This window comes from Carlito syrichta, unplaced genomic scaffold, assembly GCF_000164805.1.
Source record: "Carlito syrichta isolate Samal-C Ts95f unplaced genomic scaffold, Tarsius_syrichta-2.0.1 Scaffold304160, whole genome shotgun sequence".
Lineage (NCBI taxonomy): Eukaryota > Metazoa > Chordata > Mammalia > Primates > Tarsiidae > Carlito > Carlito syrichta.
The window spans coordinates 143,504-157,367 of record NW_007248256.1 but is presented as its reverse complement, the minus strand read 5'-3'; the positions used below and the strand labels follow the sequence as shown (position 1 = coordinate 157,367).

General features: G+C 39.0%; 1 protein-coding gene across 2 annotated transcripts in view; it reads right to left on the bottom strand.

Annotated features, from left to right (window-relative positions):
• RAB3C (RAB3C, member RAS oncogene family) overlaps nt 1–13,864 on the bottom strand; it is a 260,871-nt gene that overhangs the window by 126,403 nt on the left and 120,604 nt on the right. The window lies entirely within an intron of this gene.

Genomic DNA, 13,864 nt, shown 5'->3' with positions numbered 1-13,864 from the left:
CACATTAACTGCTAATACGTGCTTCAAGCCATTTGCTACACCCTGAGACACACACACACACACACACACACACACACACACACACACACACACACACACACTTCTCTGAGACCAGAACATAAACCCAAGTTGCCTCCTTGGGGTCTGGGCAGATACTGGTTCCAATAAAATGCTTAATTAAAACATATTTAATTCAAGGCCTTACATTTTTAAACATATCACCATTCTTTATGGAGCTAATTTCTATCTCAGTGTTCAGTCTGGGGAATTCATTGGGAAATGCCAGAACCAAGTGCAGCAAATGAAGGAGCAAGTGAAAAAAAACCCCAAGAGAACCCTGACTGGAAACCCAAACAGTGAGAGAAACTTTGAATTGAGGTGGTGAGAGCTGAGTAGATATTTCCCATTGGGTTTTCTAGGTGCCTGAAATTTGTGCTGTGCTTTGGCTGGCACTAACCCAGTTTGCAAATATACCACCCTCAAAAAAAATACTGTCTTAGGGATGGAATGTGCTACAGTAACTAGCCAGGTAACTTCAAGTCACATTGCCCAATATGTAAAAGAATACACATTTTGGCTTCTCTTTTTCTTTTTTTTTTTTGAGTTGGAGTCTCACTCTGTCGCCCAGACTGGAGTGCAGTGGCTGCTCCCGGCCACCGCAGCCTCGACCTGCTGGGCTCCGGTGATCCTTCCGCCTCAGCCTTCCCAGTAGCCGGAATTATAGGCATGCGCTACCACGCCCGGCTGATTTTTTGATTTATTGTAGAGATGAGGTCTCGCCTGCCCAGGCGGGTCTCGAACCCGCAGGCTCAGGCCATCCACTCACCTCAGCCTCCCAAAGGCGCGGGATTACAGGCTGAGCCACTGAGCCCAGCTTGGTTTCTCTTTATCAATCCTACCCACATATCCTCTCTATCTTGTTAGGAAGAGAGTTATATAGGCAAAGTTTTGGTAAAATAGGCAGTGCCTGCTAATGTGATTTGAATTGAGAGCATTGGTTTGTTTTCATCATAATGATCTGATACTCTTACAGCTCTCAGTCATCAATTTTTTGTTGAAAACATGTAACTGATATGTACCTGGGTCTGTGCTAGACTATGGAGGTATAAAATGAACAAGATTCAGCACTAGATATTTTTCATTTTGTCATTAATACAGTCATTCATATGACAAATATTGAATACCTAGTACATGCCAGTGACTATTCTAGGTACGGGAAACATAACACTACATAAAAGGGACAGAGATCCCTTTCCCATAAAGTTTGCATTTTTTTTTTTTTAGGTAGACAGACAATAAACACGATAAATAATAAATATAAGAGAGGGTGATCAGTGTTATGAAAAGAACATAAAGCAGAGAAGGGGATGAGGAATACTGCTAAAGTTTGCAATACGGATCAGGGTAGGGAAAGAAAAGAAAGCCTTCCTAAGAAGTTGACAGTGCAGTGAAGATATGAAGGAGGTGTGTGGAGTACCATAAGGGTATCTAGGGAAAATACTTCCAGGCAGTGGGATGGTAGATGCAGATGCCCTTAGGTGTAGGTGTGTCTTGATTATTCTAGGAATAACAAAGGAGTTGATATGGCTACACTGCCATGTGGAGAGGGAGAACAGCAGAAGATGAGGTTAGAGAATCAGTGGGTACATAATACAAAGTCTTATAGGCTATTGTAGGGGCTTTGGTTTTAATTCAGGAGGGGTGGGTAGCTGTGAAGTTTTGGAGCAGAGAAATGGTATGATCTAATTTACAGTCTGAAAAGCTTATTCCATTGGCTGTCCTGGGAAGATCCTGGAGACTGAGGCAATGGTAGACACTGAAAGACCAGTTAGGCTGTCCCAACAATCTAGACAAAAGATGATGGCAGCAGAACCAGGTTGTAGCGATGCACTGTAGGTTAAGTTGTGTCTCCCAAAAGATGTTGAGGTTCTAACCCCTGAGACCTCTGGATGTGACCTTATTTGTAAATACTCTTTGTAGATAATTAAGTTAAGATGAAGTTATTGGAATGGGTCTCAATCCCATATGACTGTATCCTTACAAAGAGAGGACATTTGGACACAGGAAGAGACTTATCTAGAGAAAAGGTAATGTGAAAACACAGGAAGAACACAATCTGCCAGCCTAAGAATGCTTGAGGCTACTAGGAACTAAAGAGAGTCCTAGAAGAGATTTTCCTTCACAGCCCTCAGAAAGAATCATTCTTGTCAATACTTTGATTGAACTTCTAGCCTTCAGAACTGTGAGATTTGACATTTCTGTTGTTTACAACAGGGGACTGCCCCCCAAATTGAATATATCTATTAAAAATTGTATGTTTATTCTTACATGTTTAAACTTCAATCACCTTCTAAGTACTCTTCGTTTGATGTAATACACCCACCAGGATGCTTTTCCCACTGCTCAAAACAGTTTTTGAACTTGTCGATTTTGATGCCTTTTAGTGCTTCTGCTATGTTTTTATGTTTTGTTTTGCCTCTTCCATATCAGCAAAATGTTTCCCTCTGAGGACTTGTTTCACCCAGGGAAACAAGCAAAAGAAAAGAGTCACTCAGGGCGAGATCAGGTGAATAGGAAAGGCGGGGTATGCAGGTCATATCATTTTTGGTCAAAAACGGCTGAACACTCAGCATAAGCAGACACACTCATAAATCACCCATCATGAAATGGGTAAATAAACTGAATCTCTAAAAAAAAAAAAATGTTTCACTGAAGCTGGATGGATGCAGCCTCTCACAACAATGTTAGCTGGTACACTGATGCCAATGGGCTCCTAGAACACTTTAGCAGGGAAGCCAGAACTATTAGGGGCCCACCCTCCAAAAGATAATTACATTTTTGGGAGTTCCCCCTTCGTAAGTTACCCAGCCACAGCAACTTACAGCAAACCAATACACAGTAGGAATGGTGGAAAATGGTGGGATTATGAATAGAGAGTTGGTCCTCATTACTCACAGATTCCAAATTTGCAAACCCACCTGCTTGCTAAAATTTATTTGTAACCTCAAAATCAACATCATGATGTTTCCACAGACAGTTGCAGACATACTCGGAGCGATGAAAATCTGAATCCCCTCAAGCACATGTTCCCAGCTGAAGCTGAGTAGGCTGTGCTCTGCTTCCTTGTTTCACTTCTCATACCGTAAATAAGCACTCTTTTCACAGTATATATAGTGCCATACTTTTTTCATATTTTTGTGCATATTTTTGGGGTGATTTTGTTGTGTAAAATGGCCCCCAAACTTAGTGCCAAAGTGCTGTCTGGTACTCCTGAGCACAAGAAGGCTGTGATGGATCTCTCGAGGAAATATACGTGTGAGACAAGCTTCTTTCAGGCATGAGATAAAGTGCTGTTGGCCCTGATTTCAATGTAATGAATCAATAATATATATCAGATAAGGTGTTGTTCAGCAGAAGCATACATAAAACATGAACAGTTGGTGAAATGTAAGCAGAGGCTTGCAGGGACCCAATCCTGTATTTCCCTTATGTGGCAAGGATTCAGTATTTGCTACTTCAGTGTTTGGGCAACTTAATAGGGGAAAACTGTCATGAATAATGAGAATAGACTGTATTTTGAAGTCAACTCCAAAATATAACAGTATTTTTTTGAAGGATTGGCTATGGGGTCTGAGAAAATGAGAAGCTAAGATGAACCCCCTTTGGCCAGATATACTGGAAAGATGGAGGTATCATTTATTGAGATGCAAAAGACAACAGAGGAAATAAGTTTTTGTTTGTGGTTCTGCTTCTGGAGAGGTGGAAGATCGGGAGCTCTCTATTTTCTAAACATAAACTTGAGTTTAAGTTGGATTATCTTCATAAAAATGTTTTCTAGTATAACCTCTTTAGAAAATAGTGTGGCAATTTCTAAAAGAACTAGTCATTGACCTTCCATATGACCCAGCAATCCTCCCACTGGGAATATATCTGGAGGAACTCAAATCATTCTACAAAAAAGATACCTGCACATGCATGTTTATGGCACTAATCACAATAGCAAAAACATGGAACCAACTGTGTTGCCCATCGAAACTGGACTGGATAAAAAAAATGTGGTACATACACACAATGGAATATTACACAGCCATAAAAAAGGACAAACATATGGACTTCTCAGTAACTTGGATGGACTTAGAGCCTATCACACTCAGTGATCTATCACAGAAATGAAGAACAAAGTACCACATGTTCTCACTCATAAGCAGACCCTGAACATTTACCTTTACATTTACTATAAGAAAGGGATTGGCAGTAGTGAGATACTGCCGGCAGGGGTGGGGATGGAGGAGGCATACACATCAATAAGCGTATCTGATCTCAAACCAGGCAAAGTGGGGACCAAAGGGAGGCCCAAACTTTACCTGTACGATAACCACTTGTATACCTAATCCTGAATTGTACACCACAGCTTTAAAAAAAAAAAAAAAGTTTTCATGGGTGTGCAGACCAGGAATAAGAAGTATAGTCATAGCCGGGCTTGGTGTCTCAGCCTGTAATCCCGTGCCTTTGGGAGGCTGAGGTGAGCGGATTGCCTGAGCCCGCGGGTTCAAGACCCGCCTGGGCAGCAAGACCTCATCTCCACAATAAATTAAAAAATCAGCCGGGCGTGGTAGCGCATGCCTGTAATTCCAGCTACTTGGAAGACTGGGGCGGAAGGATCGCTGGAGCCCAGCGGGTCGAGGCTGCAGTGGCTGGGAGCGGCCACTGCACTCCAGTCTGGGCGACAGAGTGAGACTCCAACTCAAAAAAAAAAGAAATATAGTCATTAACATGTGGGGAGAGAGAAAACACTCTTTGAGGCCCAGTGTGGGTGGTGATGAAAGTCTAGGTCAGACTTTGGTGCTCTCTTCCTATCACTACCTTCTCTGAGTTGTGACAGAACTTACTTTTTCGTTAATAGGATCCTTGAATCAGATTAGAAACCTCTGCACAAAGGCTTAGCAATTGCTCATCATACTTTAGTTGTTATTAGTGGGCTGACATTCTTTTATATTTAACATGAGGTCACCTTAAGACCACTATATATTTTTGGAAGAGAAAGAAAAAGAGACAATTGCAGAGGAAGAGAATATTTGAAGGTGAAACTTCATTCTAGTTCTAGCACATCTGCAATATACCCCAAACGTCATAGAAATGAATTATTTAAAGCTGGTGGGAAGACAGTGTTAGACTGTTATCCTCAGTATGGCGTTTTTAAAAAAATATCAATCTGTTCACCAGATTTCTTGCTTTATAAAAACTCTTATATTTATAGTTCTTCATTGTGTCATAAAAAGCAGAATGTAAATAAATAAGAGAGAAGGACATAAGCCAATGACATCCTTCTACAGGAAATACAGCGGCCTGTGGTCTTGCCACACTTTGAATAAGAAGTTGTTAAAGCTGGGGATGGAGAAGATTTTATGTCAAGTTCAAATACACTGCAGTACGTGTAAACACTGAGTCATAGTGCTAGAAAGAGCTCAACCGTGTGCTAGAGGTCATGTTCCAACTGAGATCCAGTAACTTCTCTGGCCACAACTCATTTGAGAAACACTTCAAAGGGAGCAAAGTTTTCTTTTTTTTTTTTTTGAGTTGGAGTCTCAGTCTGTAACCCAGACTGGAGTGCAGTGGCCGCTCCCGGCCACCACAGCCTCAACCTGCTGGGCTCCGGCGATCCTTCCGCCTCAGCCTTCCAAGTAGCTGGAACTACAGGCGCGCTACCACGCCTGACTAATTTTTTGATTTATTGTAGAGATGAGGTCTCACTGCCCAGGCGGGTCTTGAACCCGCGGGCTCAGGCAATCCATTCACTTCAGCCTCCCAAAGGCGCGGGATTACAGGCTGAGCCACCGAGCCCGGCTGGGAGCAAAGTTTTCAATGCTGATCTTATATTGCTATAACTATTTAAGTCTATTTAGGGCCTGTCTTTTTAAATAAATAGTTCATTAATTTATTTTTAAAATCCTGCTGGAGGATTCAAAGCACAGTATACAGTGTTTTCAAAAAAGAGGTAGGCCTCTTTCCCCCAAATTATGGAGCCACTAGATTGCTGCTCTTGCCTCTGCAACTCTAAGCAAAGGGGAATCTGGCAAATTATTCTAGTTAATGTCCACGATCACACACATTTTCACCACATGGACAAAACTGAAGAACACTCTACGCCTCTTTGCAACTTTCAGTGAATTATTTACACCATTTTACTTCTCTGTGATTTTTATAAAACACTCCAATTAATTAAGATAACTTCAGTAGATCTGTGTTTTCCATGCAGGTTTCACTTATTCATTCAATAAATATTTACTAAGCAGCCACTAAGTGCTAGGCACTGGGGTAGGCACTAGGATGTAAAGGGAAGGAAAACAAACATACTCCTTATCTTCAAGGAAGTCAAATCCAGCAGGAAAAAAGATAACTAAGTAAGCAATTTAACATGGTGTAAGCTATTCTGGATAGTGTTGTTTTGAGAGCTTACTGCAGAAGCAACTAAACTGATCTGGGGTTAAGAAAAGCTCAGAGGAAAAGAGGAAATGAGAGTCTAGGTGAAATCTGAATGATGAGAAATGAGAATAAATTAGCTTGATCTGAGTGGTCTAGAGGAATGTGGCTTCTTAAGAAAGGCAAGGTCCAGGAGAAGAGAGACTCAGAGGTCCAAGTTCAAGGAATTGAAAGACGTTCAGAAACTGGAAAGAATTTAGCAAACATAATAATACCAGATATAAGCACCTGAAGTCTTCTTCAGAGAATATAACCCCAGGCTGCCCATCCAACAACCTTTTGAGCAGCTAGCAAAGGCATAAGACAGAAAAAATATTGTGGAGGAGACAGTCTAGGTAGCATGCAACCCATTCATTCCCTTGAGTGACTACTATTCAATTTTTGGATCATTTGAGACCATAAGAAGTCTACATGCTTGGATTATATTTACCTAACCACTCACAGGGCCCTTCACTAAAAATGCTCAAATAGTCTCTATGTTTTAAAGGCATTATTTAAATAATTTTTTTAAAAAGGAATCTCACATGGTCCTTTTAGTCCTAGTTATAAAAGCTATTGTTGATATGAACCAATGTGTCCAAAATAAAAAGCATTTCCATCCAAATTTAATTCAACAAAAGCTTTCTTTGCCCTTGGGGATTGATACATTTTTTTCCCTTTTCAATAATAAGGGTTATACTTGTAATTTAATATTTTTTTTTCAGTCTTGGTTTTTACCTTGGCTTCTAAGAATCTTATAACTAAATTCAATTTTAAGCACAATAATCATTTTACCCTTAGATTTACATAAGTTTTTAAAGTGTCTATATGGCTCTTTTTTTTTTTTTTTTTTTGAGTTGGAGTCTCACTCTGTCACCCAGACTGGAGTGCAGTGGCCGCTCCCGGCCACCGCAGCCTCGACCTGCTGGGCTCCGGCGATCCTTCCGCCTCAGCCTTCCCAGTAGCTGGAACTACAGGCGTGCACCACCATTTTTTATTTATTTAGTGATGAGGTCTCGCCAAGTTGGCCAGGTGGGTCTCGAACCCGCGGGCTCAGGCAATCCATTCACCTCAGCCTCCCAAAGGCGCAGGATTACAGGCTGAGCCACCGAGCCCGGCTTATCAGACTCTTTTTAAGTAACCCCTCAGATCTTCTAGGACTCACCTGTCTGAAGGGCTCTTGGTCATTTGTTCATTCCTCCCACCAACCACTTCCCCAAAGCCTCTGCTCGACTATCCTATGTTATCATTAAGACATGGGCACAGCTCAAAGCAGCTCATCTCAAGCCAATGCCACACACCCCTTGTCTCTCATACTGAAGCTTCTTGCTACCGCTGATACATGAGTCACCCATATAATATGTAACTGGGAAGTGTAAAGGAGTTAAACTCCAGAAGTGAATATTGAAGCAACAGATGAGAATAACTGATGGGGCAATCCTTCTCCCTTTCTTCTGCCAGATAGTCTGTCCTGAGATGCATTATTTGTAAGGCATTTCTGAAGAAGTTTCTGTGAGATCAATGGTTAGTTACACTTGATACCAACTGGAGATCAGTTTGCAACACCCTGACTACCTCTTTTTCAATGCGTTCTCCCTCTTCCCTTCTGCCCCTTTTTTTCTCACTCTTGCTTCCTGTCACTCTACTGCCTCTTAACCTATTGGCACATAAGCTTTTTCCTCCCTTTTTCTAGAGAATGATGACTACACCTGTCATTGTGATTCTTGGAAGTTACTTTCCACTCATATTTTATTAACCATATCATACACATTTTTTGTGTTTCATTTCTCAATTTTTTTGAAAATTTTAAGATTCTAGATAAATTTATAAATAAGCTCACAGTGAACTTAATTCTGTATTAATTTTATATAACTGAGGAATTTGGCCAAATTAAAGAGGATAATCTAATTTAACTTTTCAAAATTCTACTGGAAAATTTAAAACAGAGTCTAGTGTGTTTTCGAAAGCGGAATAGCCTCAATTTCCTCAAAATAATGACGACTTGCTGCTATTCTCTCTGAGTCTCTGTGCTTTGCTTTCTAACTCACAAATTAAAATTTGTGTGTAATTAAACTTTAAAAAAATATAACACTTGAATTCTCCCTATAGTTAGATAGTTTAAGGATTTTGCTGAAATTATAATCAGCAAGTTTTTCTTTCTGTGAAATCAAAGTGCATTTTTGTTAGAAAGAGTAGCTGAGACTTTAGTTCTAAATCAGCTCCAATTATTTTTTCTTTGTGCTATTTATGTTTTTCTGTATTTTTTTCTCCCCTTAAGAGCAGCACTTGGAGACCAATAACTTAAAGATGCATTTGTGTTTATTTCTCTATACCACCGTACTTCCTGTTGTAGAAGGCCATCACTGAATAGCGGCAAGTTCCCTCACCCATCCCCACCAGTCAATAATACTGTACATGTGAAGTAAGTTTGAACTGCTGCACTGGAACTTTTCCCCCCAATAGTTATTTTTCAAAATTATGCAATTCTTTTCTTATCCCTTAAATAGTTTTTAAGCTTTTTGATGAATTTTTTTAGCTTTTTCAATTAAGAGTAATTTTTTGAATATCCATTTTGTGCTAATTGTTATATTAAGCAGGAAATTCAGACAAGACATAGTCTTTCCCCATAAATAGTTTCTAATCTATGAGAAACTTAAGACAAGTATATACTTAAAAAAAGGCAAAAAACTGAATATAATTAGTACCATGGCAGCAAGACACATGCTGTCTTAAATATTTTGTTGAGAGGAAGAATAGAACCATTATTTCCTGACTATGTCAGTCTGAAGTAATTTCTTTATTTTCTGTTGGGGATCAAGTAAGGATGGGACCCTCCTTAGTTTTGTGAATCATTCATTCAAATATATATTGGATTAATATAGTATATACATTAAATGGAATATTATTCATCTAAAAAATAAGGAATTTCTGCCACATGCTAAAATATAAATGAAATTCGAGGACACTATGTTAAGTGAAATAGCTCAGTCACTAAAAGACAAATGCCATGTGATTCAACTTACATGAGATACTTAGAGTAGTCAAAATCATAGAGACAGAAAGTACAGTGGTGGTTGCCCAGAGGACGGGGGAAGGAGGGAATGTGAAGTTACTGTTTAATGGATAAAGTATAAGTTTTACAAGCTGAAATAATTCTGGAGATGGATGGTGGTGATGGTTATACAACAGTATGAATATATTTAATGCCACTGAACAGCACACTTAAAAAATGGTTCAGTTGGTAAATTTTATGTCATGTGTTTTTACCACAATAAAAAATAAGAAAAAATAAAATAAAACTCATATTGAATTGTACTGTATTCAGTACTAGGGAAGAAATATTAATGAACTCATATTCCAATATAGAAGACAAAAATGTAATCACATAACAGCAGAGTCAGCTAGGTCCTTTATGTGGTCTGCAAAAAGTGCTAGGGTAATGTGGATGCGGAAATGAGGGTGTGGGTAGCATTGTCCTCAGTGAGTGGAGGAGGCAGGGGTTAGGTAAAGGGTAGAGATGTCTTTTAAAACTTTGTAGAAGAGTTGACATTTGAGTTGGCCTTGAAAGGTGAATAAACATTATTGGAAAGATATCAAAGAAGGTATTTCAGACAGAGGAAAGGAGGTAGTAAAAGGATGGAATTTTGATAAACTGAGAAAAGTTATCTTTGGTTGAATCATAGACCTAATGAAGGAGGGAGATAGGAGATGATGTCAATGAAACAGTTATGTGGAGATTACACTATTCACCCACCACGCTAAAGAGTTTGGATTTCATTCTGAATCAATGGTGCTAACCAGAAACGGGCTTAGAATCACTTGTGGAGCTTTGAAAAATACGTATGCCCATATTTCTCCTGGGAGATTTGATTTAGTAGGTCCAGAGTGGAGTCTAGGTTTGTGCATGTTGTCAGAGCTCTTCAGGTGATTCACATGTGCTCTCTGAAACATTATTGTAGGTAAGAAGACATTATTAGAAGTTTTGTTTTTAAGGTGAGAGACATGCTGAGGTTCACTAAGATCGCTCTGAGGGCAATATGATGAATGACCTGGAGAGTGTAGGACCTGAAAATAAGGAGATAAGACAGAAGGCTCTTAATAGCAGCCTGAATTAGGACAGTGGCAATAGGAAGAAAGGAGAGAAGTAGATTTGAGAGGCATTTAGAAAATCAAAATAATTGGACTTGGTGGCCAATGAGATGCTGTTGGTAAAGGAGGGAGAAATCAGAGATGGCGGTCAGATTTCTCTATCAGATAACTAGGTGATGATGGATCTATTAACTGAGATTGCAAAGGCTGACATAGGCACTAAATACAATGTCTGACAGATTGACTGTCAAAGAGTAGGTACTCAATAAATGTTTGTTGAATGAATTAAAAAGTCCTAATAAATCAATGATCATAATTGTGAATGAAAAAAATGAGTAGTTAAGGGTAGGTTTATAGAATCTTCTTTATTGTTAGTTTTTGACAAATCTAGCTATCTGGGGGAAGGAGGTTGTGGAAAAAGACATGAAAAGCAGAGAAAAACAGCATCCAATACACACACACACACACACACACACACACACACACACACACACACACAAAAGACTGGAAAATTTAGGCTGTGTTCTTGAAACAATGGATGGTTTAGTTTGCCTCTAGAATAATAAGAGTGAAGCTATGAAGATATAGAGGAATCATGATGAGGTATGTCTGAAAGTCAAGCTGAGGAAATTTTAATTAATTCAGAAGGCAATGACGAGTCATGACTTTAGGGCACAAGTCTTCCATGTTCTTTAAGATCAAGTACTTTTGGAAGACTAACACGTAGCAATGGGATAGTGTAGATTAGAATAAGAAGAAATATAAAAAGAAAAAGATCAGTTAGAAGGTTCCTATGGTGGTAGAAGCAAGAAATAAGAAGAAGGAATTGAGTAAGGATGGTCAAAAAGGAATGAAAAGACAGGAGCAGATTCAAAGGATACTCCGAGAAAATTAATATGTATGATTAAGCCCCAGACTGGAATGGCTGGAAGTTGTAGCTGGATTCACACTGAAATGGCTGGAAGTTCTAGCTGGATGACAGAGTGTTATGGTCGCAATGAACAGAAATATTGATGTCAAGGAAGTGAGCAGTTTTAGGTGAAGATAATTCAGAGGCACCAGCTGTGTGTAGAGGAGGAGAAATATTCCAGACCCCTGGAAATGCAAAACTGCAGTTTAGAGACAGACCAGGGCCAGAAATTCAAATATGGGAGCCATCTGGTATAAGTGATAATGAAGTTGTGTGAGTAGACAAGATGGTCAAGGAAACAGAACAGGCCCAAGAAAAAAGTCACGGGAGCACACCTATCCTTGGCCCTGTCTGTTAGATGGGTGAACTCTTGGAAGAAGAAAAAGAACTGGTCAGAGAGAGACAATCTTGAAATCTTGAAAATGTGCCCCAAAGAAGATTGGGGACAAAACTTTGAAAGGAAAACGTAGGTCAATAAAGTCAATTAGAAAATCTGAGGTAGAGGAAGGCTGAGTTAGGGCAAATGGGTCTATTGTCAGGTGAGGAAGCATCAGTGTTGTTGAAGCCAGTTTGCCTGGGGTTACAGAGGAATAGCATGAGGAGGATATGAAGAAGCTTAACATTTTCCAATCATTTTTGTAGAGGCAAGAGATTGATAGCATGGCTGATGGTGGTATTGCCAATGTACAATGAGCTCAATGTACGCTTCCATGTATTCTCAATAGTCAAATAATTTTCACTGAAACAATAGGGCAAGAAGAACGATTGGTATAAAAACATTGAAGACAAGATCCTGAAGTCCTACCCTTTTTCAAGAACACTTCCAGCTTGGGAGTGCTGCGTCTCAACACTGCATCTCAACATTCCAGAGAGGAAATAGTCAAGGTTAAAATTATCATATTGCATGGCAATATGTGTGCCAGAGCTATGTGTCTCATTTAACTAGATGCCACACACTATTATTTGAACAAAGCCTTTTGTCACTAACTTGAATGCTACTCTTATCATAAATTCCCATATAGATTCATGTCTATCTTTGGACTCTCCATCTCATTCCACTGTGTATCACATCTGCTGGCATTTAATTGAGATTGCCTCAAATTTATGAATTAATTTGAGACTAGGCATCTTTACAATTTTCAGTTTGCTGAGAAGAAGGTTACTTAGGCCATTTTCTATAGCCCGTGGAAGGTAATTATTTTTTCATATACATCTTAAACTTATCTTTTTCAGCTTGTAACTGTATTTCTTGAATTGCTATTGTCAATAGTATTATTTCTTGCATTGTAAGTATGTATGCATGTGTAAATAAGAAGTCTTCTCAAGTGCACAATTAAAATTTGAAAAGCAAATTGAAGCTTTTAATAGCATCTGACCCTCTCTCAGCCAGTACACATGTAAAGAAGTCATTTTGGATACTATTATCAGAAAAAACAAGCAAGTAAACACAAGAATGCTGCTTGTTTTACCTATGTATTATAAAAGTTTCCTTACATAAGACATACAGTGACTACAGTTACAGTTAAAATGTGGTATTTGTTCACTCAGTCCTGGTCACCACCAGTGGGAGCTCCATTTCTCTCCTAATATTACATACAACCCTATCTAGAGTCTGGCTCTTTCCACAGAATAAATGTCCCCTTTCGCTCTGCTGTTTAAATTCATGATCATTGTCCTTGGCTCTTTAGTGTCTCATCTCAAGGTGAGACAGGATGAAGGAAACTACAGTCACAGTAGTAAGCCCCCCACTGCAAATCTCACTCATCAGGGACAAAGGTATTTTCAGATAGTTTGATGTAGCTATGAGTCAGAAAGGGGTTTCGTTTTATTTTATCCCTCATTTCAGTCCTTTGAAACTTTTCAGTTTGAATAACCTATTTAACAAAGCTTCTAGATAAGGGGTCCCAAACTATTTCGGTACATGGCCAGATAGAAAATATTTTAGGCTTTACAGGCCATATGGTTTCTGTTGCAACTACTTAACTCTACTATTGCAGTGTAAAAGCAGTCAAAGACAATAAGGAAATGAGCCTGGCTGTGTTCCAATAAAAGTTTATTTACCAAACAAATGGTGGGCCAGATTTAGCTATAGTTTCTAGATCCTTATTTTAGACCAGTAAACGTTCAAATTATTTACTATTTATATTTTTAAAAATCAAGGGTAGTGCACTAGTTTTTATGGAAGTAAGAATAACAAGATAAAAAACACCAGAATGAACAAAATGAAGAAAAATCACCAAAATGATTTCTTATCAATCCCTAAATAATAGGCTGAGCATAAACAGCATTTTTTGTGTGTTTTGTGAAGCACAAGTTGGGTTGTAGTATATGATAAACACACATAGGACATTGCAATATGGTCATTACTTTAGGGAGAAAGAGAGGGCTGTATGGACAACCATCATT